The sequence below is a fragment of the Dendrobates tinctorius genome, unplaced genomic scaffold, assembly GCF_039654945.1.
Source record: "Dendrobates tinctorius isolate UK_male_01 unplaced genomic scaffold, ASM3965494v1 ptg000254l, whole genome shotgun sequence".
In the NCBI taxonomy this organism is placed as follows: Eukaryota; Metazoa; Chordata; class Amphibia; order Anura; family Dendrobatidae; genus Dendrobates; species Dendrobates tinctorius.
The window spans coordinates 4,750,756-4,764,488 of NW_027361921.1; the positions used below are offsets into that span (position 1 = coordinate 4,750,756).

The following is a 13,733-nucleotide window of genomic DNA, read 5'->3' on the forward strand; positions in this document are numbered from 1 at the left end:
ACGACCCATCTCTAGTAGATGGACCCCCTCCTAACGGACTTTGCACAGGAGGAAGTCAGATCCTGGACTTTCCCTCATTGGCTTGCTTCAAGCAGGCATATTCCGGAGGTGGTGCTTGCATGTTTTCATTGGGACATCTTTCATACAGGGGATCTTCAAAATCGGCATGCATGGTCATCACTGTGGTTTCCATAGTTTTCATCATCATTTTCTTAAGGCATGGCACTATGCAGCATAGAATTAAAGAAAATATGATCAAAGGACATAAAATAACTTTTGCAAACTTAATGGGTCAATAATTGCCTTTATGGCATCCCCAGTGTATTTTATAAACCGTTGTTGATTATTGTATAAATAGTTTATCCGCTTTGCATTCTTATTTGCGGGGATGGTGGGTTTAAACACAACTATTGTCTCGTTCTCGACTTTGAATTTGTCAGGTGCTCCCTGTGTGCCCCCACTGGTATCTATGCTTCTTAGCCAAAATTTACCTTTTGTGTCACCATTTTCCCTCCCAAGTTTAGTACTTGAGCCTAGTACATATAACCCTTGCTCATACTCTGAAGGGTTGTCAATAGTAAGGTACAGAACTATGCATCCCTCCTTGGGGCAGTGAGTGGCAGTGACAGGGAGTATTGAATCTGGAAGGCCACTCTGACCCTTAAAATGGGCTTTGGACAGGGTCATGCGACTTAATAGGCTTATTCCCCATTTGTCCCTTCGCTGTAGGGCCTGGGCTGGTTGATGTCTCCAGTCACTTTCACCAGTGTGCCACCCAACAAGAGACTAATCCTCCCAGTTTGAACCTTCCCCTATTTCAGCAGTAGTGACACAGATGAATTGTGTATTAAACCTGATATGAAACTGTGCCATGGGGCCTGGACATTCTTATTGTGAGACAGTAGTCAAATTGATATGTTACTCTTGGGGTGGAGACATTATACCAGAAAGTCAGTATGCCCTTCTCATGAGTGACTACCCCTTGGTGACTGACTACCCCTTGAGCTAGGAAAAAGGATAAGTGCCAGATGGATGAAGAGTGGCAGCCGCTACTGGACTCTGGATCCGGCATCTCCTTGCAGTGGGAAGCGAGGACCCATGGACTGCTGCGATAGTTGACAGGACTTGGAACAGGCTGTCATCTCTAGGTTCAAGGGTACGTCTGTTGAACCTCTTGGTGATGAGGACTCAGTCACCGGGCAGGATCTGGTGGGCTCCTATGTCCTCAGGATCTGGGATGGATGAAAAGACTCGAAAATGCATTTTAGTCACATGTTTTTAAACTTAGTCTACATATAGGCAATTATACTTGTGCGTGTATGTGACCCAAGGGAAAGACTAAACTCTTATGCTATGACCCCTGTTTCCTGTATAGCATCAAGTATGTAGAGTTTTGTTCGAGGCCTTAAATTTTCCTTGTTCATCCTTAGGCGTATTTCATCCTGTATAACTTCATCTTAGGTCCATTTCTTCTTTTCTTCCTTGGATACTTGTTTCTGGAGTGTTATTCCTTTTCCTCTGTTTCCGTGTCAACCGGTTTTACTGCTGCTTCTTTTGCTGTTACTTCAGCTAGTCTGTTGCCCACTGCTTCCCTTGAAGTGTCTCCAGTGTGTGTGCTTTTACTTTTACCACCGCAACTCTTCCTGGCATCAACAAGGACTCCATTAATTCTTGTATGGCTTTGTGGTGTCAGACTGGCGTTCCGTTAGCCGTGATGAAGCCTCTTTCCCTCCAGATTGATCTTGACAGCTTCATGTTGAGTGGACCTCTTGTATGCTTCTGTCAAGGCCCGCAGTCCTGCCTTTGGATGTAGGCAGTGGTTTTGCTGGCAGCAAGTTACTTCTGTGGCTACTGCTATACCAGTGTGCGAACGGCCTTCTTGGTCTGCATACCTTGGTCTATCCACAAAGAGCATCAGGTCAGGATCTTCCAGGTGTTCTCTTGCCTCATGACAGCAAGACAATCGCGTTCAGCCATTTCAGAGTCGACTACCTCTTCCACTAATGTGTCAGAGATGTGGTTTTCATCCTCCATCTTCCTCCACCCTTTGGCAGAGGTAGAAGAGTAGCTGGATTATGGACAGCACATCTGGAGATGGTGACGTTGTCCGGGAGCAGAGTAGGGCATTGCAGACAGAAATATCAGAAGCTTTATCCAGCACAGGTGGGTTGCAAACACGATTCTCATGCAGGTTTGGACTTCACGAGTCACTTGGTCAGGTTTTGGAGAGTAGAAGCCAGGAGGGCATTGTCTTCCTCCGTGAAGCTGTGTTAGGACTCCATTTACATGGTCAGGCTTCTTCATGACAAACAGACAAAACAGTTCGGTATAGCCTGGCAGTCCTAGTGCTGTGAAAATGTGATTGAAATTTATCATATAAAACACACCGATACCTTCTTTGGTTAACCTTAAAATAGTTATAAAAAGGTTGCATGTGTAGAAGAGCAGTATTGTCTTGGCTGTCTTCAGTCAGGGTCGGAGGTCATCCATATGTATTGTAAAAAAAAAAAAAAAAAAAAAAAGTGGCTGTGGGATGTATCCTCTTCCAGGGCTCCAGGACCATGGTCATGGCTCGGGTGAACATAGAGAGGCTATACTGTGCCCCTTGAGGCATCATAGTCCAAATATATTGCTGGCCCTCGTGTGAAAACAAGCAGGTACTGGCTTGCAGCATGTAGAAATAAACTGAAGAAAGCATTGGCCAGGTCAATCACCGTGAACCATAGAAAAATAAATAGAATTGATAAAAACAAAACATAGTGTGTGGGTTTGGTACCATAGATGTGTTCAGTACTATAACTTCATTGACAGCACATAAGTCATGTATTATCCATAACTTCATAGAAATAATTGCAAATTATGAAATGGAGGGTGAATATTGCAATTTCCTTGGCAGCTGGGCTACTGGCTTCTGCCCCACCTTTACAAACTGGATTTTCAGCCTGCCAATATTGAATCTGGAATCAGTGCCATTAGTTCAACGCCCACATGATCTACAGATGTGTCCTGTAAAAAAAAAAAAAGAAAAGACTACATACTTCTTCAGCAAGTAGATCAATGTCCCTGATTACTCTTCTGATTGCATCGGGACCCACCAGGAATTTGAGAGGAGTATCCTCAACCTCTGTCTGGGTGAGAGATATTGTTTCTCCATTGTATTTTTGTGTGGGGGGGGGCGAGCTGTAAGAGAATACGTACTTTCATGGGTTGTGGACTCAGTATGCCATTACCCTATTAAAATCTGGAGCTCGATGTTGGTGGGTGTCAAGCTTCTTCCAACTGGGAACTAATTTGCATTTCAAATCTGAGATCCAGAAACTTTTTGTTACATCGGTGGAAGAAACTATCCACAGGTTCTCCTTTTCCCTGCATGACATCCTGGAGAATCGGGGGTCTGGCAAGCTGCTTACTAGGGTATCTGTCTCCTGGTATTTCCAGGAGTCCTTGTGTGGAGTAGATTGTGTACAAAAGAATGAGCTTTGAGGCTTAAAAGATGATGATGATGATGATGATAATTATGTCCCCTCACCATATAACGATAAATACTGTAGATTATCAGTCTGAGCTATTTATTTCCTGTCTCCTCCTGTTCTGTTTAATTATATACCTCCATGTCATATTCATCTTTTTCTTCATTATTCTTTTCATAAATTACATTAATTAATAAACCTATAATGGATACTGGACAGGATGTAGCATAAGACGTGCCATCTATATAAATAGTTGGAAAGAAGGTACGGCTCTTTGGGTTGGTCATCTGACAGTCAGAACAAGTCTCACGATATTCTGCATTCTGCGTTTGACAGCTGGCACACGTCCAGTCATCTGGAATGTATATAGAAGTATAAATGAATGTAAGGCAGATATTGCAACTGACATCTTCCTGTGTAAATATTTGTTTTGCACAAAATTCAGCAATCTTGTTATATTCCTCTCCTCATGCCTTTTTTCCTAACTTCCTCTGCCATCTTATAAAATGCTTCAGGGTCCTGTAACACCTCATAATACCTGAGGCTGGGACGCTGCTCTCCACTCATTAACACATTCTTCTATTCCTTCTTATCTAATGCTCCTCCCCTCGTGATCGGAGGGTTTCTTAACGTACATTTTCTTTCTCACTCCACTATGGGTCATATCTGTCTTATAGATATTGACTGACTGCTCCCACCCATTCTATCATCTGAATTCTGAGTATATCTGAAAAACATTTGTATGTGTGCGTCTTAAAACAAATTCTCACGGGGTTATGAACAGTTGGATATGTGACTGTAAAAGCTGTATGTACTCCTTATGTCCGAGTAAAGGGGTCTTCAGTGAACATAGTGATGTCTAGCTATCTTGAACACAGTAATATAGGGAATTAACCAACAACTAACACCAGAGTATTTCACAAATCTTGTGTATCCAGAAACTGCGTAGTATAAAAATACCTTATAAATTGTTAAAATTTCTGTTTCCTCAAAACTTTCGCTCTAAAACCTTTCAAAGAAAACCATCTCATAGAGAAATGTAGTGACATTAGTAAAACAATAACTAAAAAGTAACAATAGACCTCGGATCTCACAGAGATATCTGTACAAATCAAGCAATTACCATTCAAGTAATTCTCTTTCTACCTGAACCAACTAACCTTATAATTATAGTATGCAGAACAAAACTAGTTTATCCAATTCTCTAATTTCACAACATATATATGTATACACACATAGAATGTATTCAAAAATTTTAACCACATGCTAGTACGCCTCCTGCAAATTATACACACTACAAAAGACAAAAGACAATGAATTTAAAACTGGTACTGACATCAAATACTGTGAATCCTTGACACCAAAACAATTCGCAATTTACCTATCCATATGCCAGCCTGATTTGTAGAGGTGAAAAATCTACACCTGGGCAAACCATACTTTTCAGGGAGAGAGCAATCACTCAGTCACATCAACACGGTAATTGAAATTACCCTTCCACCCATATAACTTATGAACCTATGCTGCAGCTAAAACACCATCATCTTAGCCAGATGATGTCCGGTGGGAAACCCGCAAGAAGTCACCAACCACTTAGAGGTTGGAAAATCACTGAGAGTAATCAAGCCCCTACTCCCACTTGCCCACTGGGAGAGACACAGTTCAGACTTCTGCGATCATCGGTCAAGCCGAGAGCAGGACCGGAACCAGAGTGACAGTGAATTTGCTCAGTACGTCTCCCTATCTATATTTTTTTTTTTCCTTTTCAGGCTGGCTGAGGTAACAATCACGTATGCAAACAACCAAAACAGCAAAGCAGAGAGGCAAAGCAGATAAGGCAGACAATTAAACTTTTAGATTACCGTAATTATAAATATGCTTGAAGGGTTACTGTGTGTATACTATAAAACAACTTATTACATTTTATATTTTATATCCTCCGGACTGAATACAGATAATGTAGCGTGATTGTTAAACACTTTGCATTCAGGAAATGCAGCTGACGTAGCAGTCTAACCAGTATGGCAGTATATTCAATATGAGAGCTGCGGACAGGAGTGTCACAACAATGCATCAATACTTCAAACATAAAAAAAACTATTATGAATGTATTCCTTATCCCTTTCACTGTTCTTTTGTTACCAAGGCAACTAGGGCTGGGCTTTTTGTCACTTTAGGTATAGTAAATAGTGGTAATCACCTCTAGATAGGTGGTTGATATTTCAGCAGAGGGGGGAAAAATTAGTAATCACCTCTTTCCTTAAAAATATGTATATGCCGTGTCATTCACGTCACCGGGCCCAGTTTATACTGTGGGCGTATGGCCGGACGTGAGCACCTATACGTGTATATATATATAATATATACATAACTTCTTCGACCGTCTAAGGTCGGAACCAGGGTGATAACCCAGTGGAAACATCCCCTTTGTACTCTGCTCTGTTTTGTTTCTAGTAGCCCTAGTGCAGTATGAAATAGTTTTTATCAGATACTAGATGGATTCTAGATACACCCTCCGAATTGGTTAGACCGGATAATACACACAGACAATTAAGGAATTATATACCTGACCGGGTCCGTAGGCTCAGGACTTTCAAACGTGGTCAGTTTAAGGGTTCAGAGAAGACAGCCAACTATCTCCTCCCAGCCGGACGTGAATACAGAAGGTTAGGTAAGATGATATATTTTCTCACCAGGTCTCGAGCTGCAGTCTCGTCCCGCTGGAAAGACGTCCGTCCTGGGGGGAGATTTTGTTGCGGCTGTGATCATCTGGTATCGTCCTGAGCCCCACTGTTTGAGCGCCAACTGATGATTCTGTCACACTAAGGTGCGACCCGTCTTAATTGTCTGTGGCCGAATTGTAGCTTTGGCACAAGGTATACGTATACTCGAGAAAAGAATACACAAGACAAGAGGGTATCGTGTCAGTATGATTCTTCTCTGTCTTTAATCAAACGTGTACAGCTTTTATAACAGAATTTGAGCTACATCATCAGTTACATCATGGACATATTTCCAGTTACTATTTGCTTTTCTCAGGTCGCTACACAATCATTATGTACACTTCTAGGCTACCGTTTACTGCTCCCACATTGCTGAACAATACTTATATACACAAGTATTGTCTTCTAGCTTGGCTCACCCTGGTCCACCCAGTTTATTCAATATTTGATGAAGCTTAGGTGAGTGATACCATACAGAAACAACTCTAAGAAAATATAAGAAAATATAAGAAAATCAGAAGTATCTTAAAGCAACATGATCCCAATATCCAGCAAAGCGTCCATATAGTGATACAGTTTTGATTCTTGTATATATTCATGTGCCATATATTCTTCCCTTAACAGCACGTGCGCTATGTAGAAGAGGTGGCCGAGTGGTTAAGGTGATGGACTGCTAATCCATTGTGCTCTGCATGCATGGGTTCGAATCCCATCCTCGTCGGATTAATCTGCTTCTTCTTTCGTTTTGAATGGTTTGGTTTTCATTTTTAACCCAAGCGGTGGACACTTCAAGCATGAAAGTCTACAATACTCCTGTGCTGCTATCAAACTTTGCAGAGTCAGATCTGTAAATCCACTGGTTTTAATTTGTAAAGCTTGATGCCATCCTATATTCTGTAAAGAAAATTATATCCTCTAATTCCTTTTAAAGTGTTTCAACAGCAGAGAATTTTTTTTCTCAATTGCACTATATTAGGGCTGTGGGAAATTAATATTTGATGACAAACAAGAGTAAAAGTCCTCTTTTTGGGGTAAAAACCCACAAAATGAGATGAAGAATAGAAAGCACTGCTGACATTCAAAATCAAGATTTTCCTTTTACTAAATAGGCTCTTTGACCAACTAAGCCAAAGGACAAACAGGTGCGAAACATTAAAAAGCCTGCTTAGAGAGTTAAACAGCCCTAAACTGAGATAAAAAAGGAAAAGGACTGCTGGCATTCAAATTCAAGATTTTCCATTTACTAAATAGGCTCTTTGACCAACTAAGACAAAGGACAAACAGGTGTGATACATTAGAAAGCCTGCTTAGAGAGTTAAACAGCCCTAAACTGAGATAAAGAAGGAAGAGGACTGCTGGCATTCAAATTCAAGATTTTCTGTTTACTAAACAGGCTCTTTGACCAACTAAGACAAAGGACAAACAGGTGTGATACATTAGAAAGCCTGCATAGAGAGTTAAGAAGCCCCAAACTGACATAAAGAAAGAATAGCACTGCTGGCATTCAAATTCAAGATTTTCTGTTTACTAAACAGGCTCTTTGACCAACTAAGCCAAAGGACATAAAGGTGAGATACATTGGATAAATGGATTAGAGATGGATAGAAAGGAGGCATTTCAAAACTAAATCAACTGGTTTTACATTGTCATGCTTGAAGCCATCTTTCTTCCTTTATATCTCTTAGATAGAAGAGATTTTTAATCTCACAATTGCACTATCAGTTGCAAGTGAAACACCTATTTTTAAGATAGGAAGCTTCTTTGTAAGGAGATGAAAACAAGGCACTGCTGAGATTTGAACTCAGGATCTCTTGTTTACTAGACAGGCACTTTAACCAACTAAGCCACAGCACCAGAAAACGGCATGCATTTGAAATCCAAGGAAGATTGAAGCACCAATCCAACATTCAACTGGTTAGCGCAGCAAAACATTATTGAGCTTGAGTTCCATTCCACGTAGAGCAGAAACATGGAATAAGATTTCAATCTCAGTCATAACACTTAAGAAGCCAAGTAAATTTTGAAGACCATTCATTTAAAAGACTGACAAATTTACAGAAGCTGTATCGAGGACAAAGGCTTTGAAGTTTTGCAATTGAATGAGCCATCTTTTAGCACAGCTGAAATTTGGGACTTGTTTTGCTTCCAAGTTATGACACAGAATAGACAGATTGAAGAAATGCCATGGCAAAACCAAAAGGAGGAAAAATTATGACTAATTGATATTAAAAACCTCAGCACTGGTTCATTTCTGATAGAGTTTTCCCCAAGCTAACTTCAAACAACAGGCACTGTAGTTGACGAGATAAGTCAAATCTGACAAAAGCCAACATACAATCTTCAGTGAAAAAACACTGACTGGTAAAAACCCTCTCAACATCTTCCCACCTAAACGCACAGGTGCTATGTAGATGAGGTGGCCGAGTGGTTAAGGCGATGGACTGCTAATCCATTGTGCTCTGCATGCATGGGTTCGAATCCCATCCTCGTCGGATTAATCTGCTTCTTCTTTCGTGTTGAATGGTTTGGTTTTCATTTTTAACCCAAGCGGTGGACACTTCAAGCATGAAAGTTTACAATACTCCTGTGCTGCTATCAAACTTTGCAGAGTCAGATCTGTAAATCCACTGGTTTTAATTTGTAAAGCTTGATGCCATCCTATATTCTGTAAAGAAAATTATATCCTCTAATTCCTTTTAAAGTGTTTCAACAGCAGAGAATTTTTTTTCTCAATTGCACTATATTAGGGCTATGGGAAATTAATATTTGATGACAAGCAAGAGTAAAAGTCCTCTTTTTGGGGTAAAAACCCACAAAATGAGATGAAGAATAGAAAGCACTGCTGACATTCAAAATCAAGATTTTCCTTTTACTAAATAGGCTCTTTGACCAACTAAGCCAAAGGACAAACAGGTGAAAAACATTAAAAAGCCTGCTTAGAGAGTTAAACAGCCCTAAACTGAGATAAAGAAGGAAAAGGACTGCTGGCATTCAAATTCAAGATTTTCCATTTACTAAATAGGCTCTTTGACAAACTAAGACAAAGGACAAACAGGTGTGATACATTAGAAAGCCTGCTTAGAGAGTTAAACAGCCCTAAACTGAGATAAAGAAGGAAGAGGACTGCTGGCATTCAAATTCAAGATTTTCTGTTTACTAAACAGGCTCTTTGACCAACTATGACAAAGGACAAACAGGTGTGATACATTAGAAAGCCTGCTTAGAGAGTTAAGAAGCCCCAAACTGACATAAAGAAAGAATAGCACTGCTGGCATTCAAATTCAAGATTTTCTGTTTACTAAACAGGCTCTTTGACCAACTAAGAAAAAGGACATAAAGGTGAGATACATTGGATAAACGGATTAGAGATGCATAGAAAGGAGGCATTTCAAAACTAAATAAACTGGTTTTACATTGTCATGCTTGAAGCCATCTTTCTTCCTTTATATCTCTTAGATAGAAGAGATTTTTAATCTCACAATTGCACTATCAGTCGCAAGTGAAACACCTATTTTTAAGATAGGAAGCTTCTTTGTGAGGAGATGAAAACAAGGCACTGCTGAGATTCAAACTCAGGATTTTCCTTTTACTAAATAGGCTCTTTGACCAACTAAGCCAAAGGACAAACAGGTGAAAAACATTAAAAAGCCTGCTTAGAGAGTTAAACAGCCCTAAACTGAGAAAAAGAAGGAAAAGGACTGCTGGCATTCAAATTCAAGATTTTCCATTTACTAAATAGGCTCTTTGACCAACTAAGACAAAGGACAAACAGGTGTGATACATTAGAAAGCCTGCTTAGAGAGTTAAACAGCCCTAAACTGAGATAAAGAAGGAAGAGGACTGCTGGCATTCAAATTCAAGATTTTCTGTTTACTAAACAGGCTCTTTGACCAACTAAGACAAAGGACAAACAGGTGTGATACATTAGAAAGCCTGCTTAGAGAGTTAAACAGCCCTAAACTGAGATAAAGGAAGAGGACTGCTGGCATTCAAATTCAAGATTTTCTGTTTACTAAACAGGCTCTTTGACCAACTATGACAAAGGACAAACAGGTGTGATACATTAGAAAGCCTGCTTAGAGAGTTAAGAAGCCCCAAACTGACATAAAGAAAGAATAGCACTGCTGGCATTCAAATTCAAGATTTTCTGTTTACTAAACAGGCTCTTTGACCAACTAAGAAAAAGGACATAAAGGTGAGATACATTGGATAAACGGATTAGAGATGCATAGAAAGGAGGCATTTCAAAACTAAATAAACTGGTTTTACATTGTCATGCTTGAAGCCATCTTTCTTCCTTTATATCTCTTAGATAGAAGAGATTTTTAATCTCACAATTGCACTATCAGTCGCAAGTGAAACACCTATTTTTAAGATAGGAAGCTTCTTTGTGAGGAGATGAAAAAAAGGCACTGCTGAGATTCGAACTCAGGATCTCCTGTTTACTAGACAGGCGCTTTAACCAACTAAGCCACAGCACCAGAAGATGGCATGCATTTGAAATCCAAGGAAGATTGAAGCACCAATCGAACATTCAACTGGTTAGCGCAGCAAAACATTATTGAGCTTGAGTTCCATTCCACGTAGAGCAGAAACATGGAATAAGATTTCAATCTCAGTCATAACACTTAAGAAGCCAAGTAAATTTTGAAGAGCATTCATTTAAAAGACTGACAAATTTACAGAAGCTGTATCGAGGACAAAGGCTTTGAAGTTTTGCAATTGAATGAGCCATCTTTTAGCACAGCTGAAATTTGGGACTTGTTTTGCTTCCAAGTTATGACACAGAATAGACAGATTGAAGAAATGCCATGGCAAAACCAAAAGGAGGAAAAATTATGACTAATTGATATTAAAAACCTCAGCACTGGTTCATTTCTGATAGAGTTTTCCCCAAGCTAACTTCAAACAACAGGCACTGTAGTTGACGAGATAAGGCAACTCTGACAAAAGCCAACATCCAATCTTCAGTGAAAAAACACTGACTGGTAAAAACCCTCTCAACATCTTCCCACCTAAGCGCACAGGTGCTATGTAGACGAGGTGGCCGAGTGGTTAAGGCGATGGACTGCTAATCCATTGTGCTCTGCATGCATGGGTTCGAATCCCAACCTCGTCGGATTAATCTGCTTCTTCTTTCGTGTTGAGTGGTTTGTTTTTCATTTTTAACCCAAGCGGTGGACACTTCAAGCATGAAAGTTTACAATACTCCTGTGCTGCTATCAAACTTTGCAGAGTCAGATCTGTAAATCCACTGGTTTTAATTTGTAAAGCTTGATGCCATCCTATATTCTGTAAAGAAAATTATATCCTCTAATTCCTTTTAAAGTGTTTCAACAGCAGAGAATTTTTTTTCTCAATTGCACTATATTAGGGCTATGGGAAATTAATATTTGATGACAAGCAAGAGTAAAAGTCCTCTTTTTGGGGTAAAAACCCACAAAATGAGATGAAGAATAGAAAGCACTGCTGACATTCAAAATCAAGATTTTCCTTTTACTAAATAGGCTCTTTGACCAACTAAGCCAAAGGACAAACAGGTGAAAAACATTAAAAAGCCTGCTTAGAGAGTTAAACAGCCCTAAACTGAGATAAAGAAGGAAAAGGACTGCTGGCATTCAAATTCAAGATTTTCCATTTACTAAATAGGCTCTTTGACCAACTAAGACAAAGGACAAACAGGTGTGATACATTAGAAAGCCTGCTTAGAGAGTTAAACAGCCCTAAACTGAGATAAAGAAGGAAGAGGACTGCTGGCATTCAAATTCAAGAGTTTCTGTTTACTAAACAGGCTCTTTGACCAACTATGACAAAGGACAAACAGGTGTGATACATTAGAACGCCTGCTTAGAGAGTTAAGAAGCCCCAAACTGACATAAAGAAAGAATAGCACTGCTGGCATTCAAATTCAAGATTTTCTGTTTACTAAACAGGCTCTTTGACCAACTAAGAAAAAGGACATAAAGGTGAGATACATTGGATAAACGGATTAGAGATGCATAGAAAGGAGGCATTTCAAAACTAAATAAACTGGTTTTACATTGTCATGCTTGAAGCCATCTTTCTTCCTTTATATCTCTTAGATAGAAGAGATTTTTAATCTCACAATTGCACCATCAGTCGCAAGTGAAACACCTATTTTTAAGATAGGAAGCTTCTTTGTGAGGAGATGAAAACAAGGCACTGCTGAGTTTCGAACTCAGGATCTCCTGTTTACTAGACAGGCGCTTTAACCAACAAAGCCACAGCACCAGAAGATGGCACGCATTTGAAATCCAAGGAAGATTGAAGCACCAATCGAACATTCAACTGGTTAGCGCAGCAAAACATTATTGAGCTTGAGTTCCATTCCATGTAGAGCAGAAACATGGAATAAGATTTCAATCTCAGTCATCACACTTAAGAAGCCAAGTAAATTTTGAAGAGCATTCATTTAAAAGACTGACAAATTTACAGAAGCTGTATCGAGGACAAAGGCTTTGAAGTTTTGCAATTGAATGAGCCATCTTTTAGCACAGCTGAAATTTGGGACTTGTTTTGCTTCCAAGTTATGACACAGAATAGACAGATTGAAGAAATGCCATGGCAAAACCAAAAGGAGGAGAAATTATGACTAATTGATATTAAAAACCTCAGCACTGGTTCATTTCTGATAGAGTTTTCCCCAAGCTAACTTCAAACAACAGGCACTGTAGTTGACGAGATAAGGCAACTCTGACAAAAGCCAACATCCAATCTTCAGTGAAAAAACACTGACTGGTAAAAACCCTCTCAACATCTTCCCACCTAAGCGCACAGGTGCTATGTAGACGAGGTGGCCGAGTGGTTAAGGCGATGGACTGCTAATCCATTGTGCTCTGCATGCATGGGTTCGAATCCCAACCTCGTCGGATTAATCTGCTTCTTCTTTCGTGTTGAGTGGTTTGTTTTTCATTTTTAACCCAAGCGGTGGACACTTCAAGCATGAAAGTTTACAATACTCCTGTGCTGCTATCAAACTTTGCAGAGTCAGATCTGTAAATCCACTGGTTTTAATTTGTAAAGCTTGATGCCATCCTATATTCTGTAAAGAAAATTATATCCTCTAATTCCTTTTAAAGTGTTTCAACAGCAGAGAATTTTTTTTCTCAATTGCACTATATTAGGGCTATGGGAAATTAATATTTGATGACAAGCAAGAGTAAAAGTCCTCTTTTTGGGGTAAAAACCCACAAAATGAGATGAAGAATAGAAAGCACTGCTGACATTCAAAATCAAGATTTTCCTTTTACTAAATAGGCTCTTTGACCAACTAAGCCAAAGGACAAACTGGTGAAAAACATTAAAAAGCCTGCTTAGAGAGTTAAACAGCCCTAAACTGAGATAAAGAAGGAAAAGGACTGCTGGCATTCAAATTCAAGATTTTCCATTTACTAAATAGGCTCTTTGACCAACTAAGACAAAGGACAAACAGGTGTGATACATTAGAAAGCCTGCTTAGAGAGTTAAACAGCCCTAAACTGAGATAAAGAAGGAAGAGGACTGCTGGCATTCAAATTCA

The 13,733-nt window shown here is 39.6% G+C and overlaps 4 non-coding genes across 4 annotated transcripts; 3 read left to right on the forward strand and 1 right to left on the reverse strand.

Annotated features, from left to right (window-relative positions):
* Window positions 1-8,603: 8,603 nt before the first annotated feature.
* Window positions 8,604-8,685, forward strand: TRNAS-GCU (transfer RNA serine (anticodon GCU)). Its single transcript has one exon. It is a non-coding gene; the product is annotated as a tRNA-Ser (tRNA).
* A 1,915-nt stretch (window positions 8,686-10,600) lies between these two features.
* Window positions 10,601-10,674, reverse strand: TRNAT-AGU (transfer RNA threonine (anticodon AGU)). Its single transcript has one exon. It is a non-coding gene; the product is annotated as a tRNA-Thr (tRNA).
* Window positions 10,675-11,230: 556 nt separating this feature from the next.
* On the forward strand, window positions 11,231-11,312 carry TRNAS-GCU (transfer RNA serine (anticodon GCU)). The gene has a single exon. It is a non-coding gene; the product is annotated as a tRNA-Ser (tRNA).
* Window positions 11,313-13,001: 1,689 nt separating this feature from the next.
* TRNAS-GCU (transfer RNA serine (anticodon GCU)) lies at window positions 13,002-13,083 on the forward strand. The gene has a single exon. It is a non-coding gene; the product is annotated as a tRNA-Ser (tRNA).
* The last annotated feature ends 650 nt before the right edge of the window (window positions 13,084-13,733 follow it).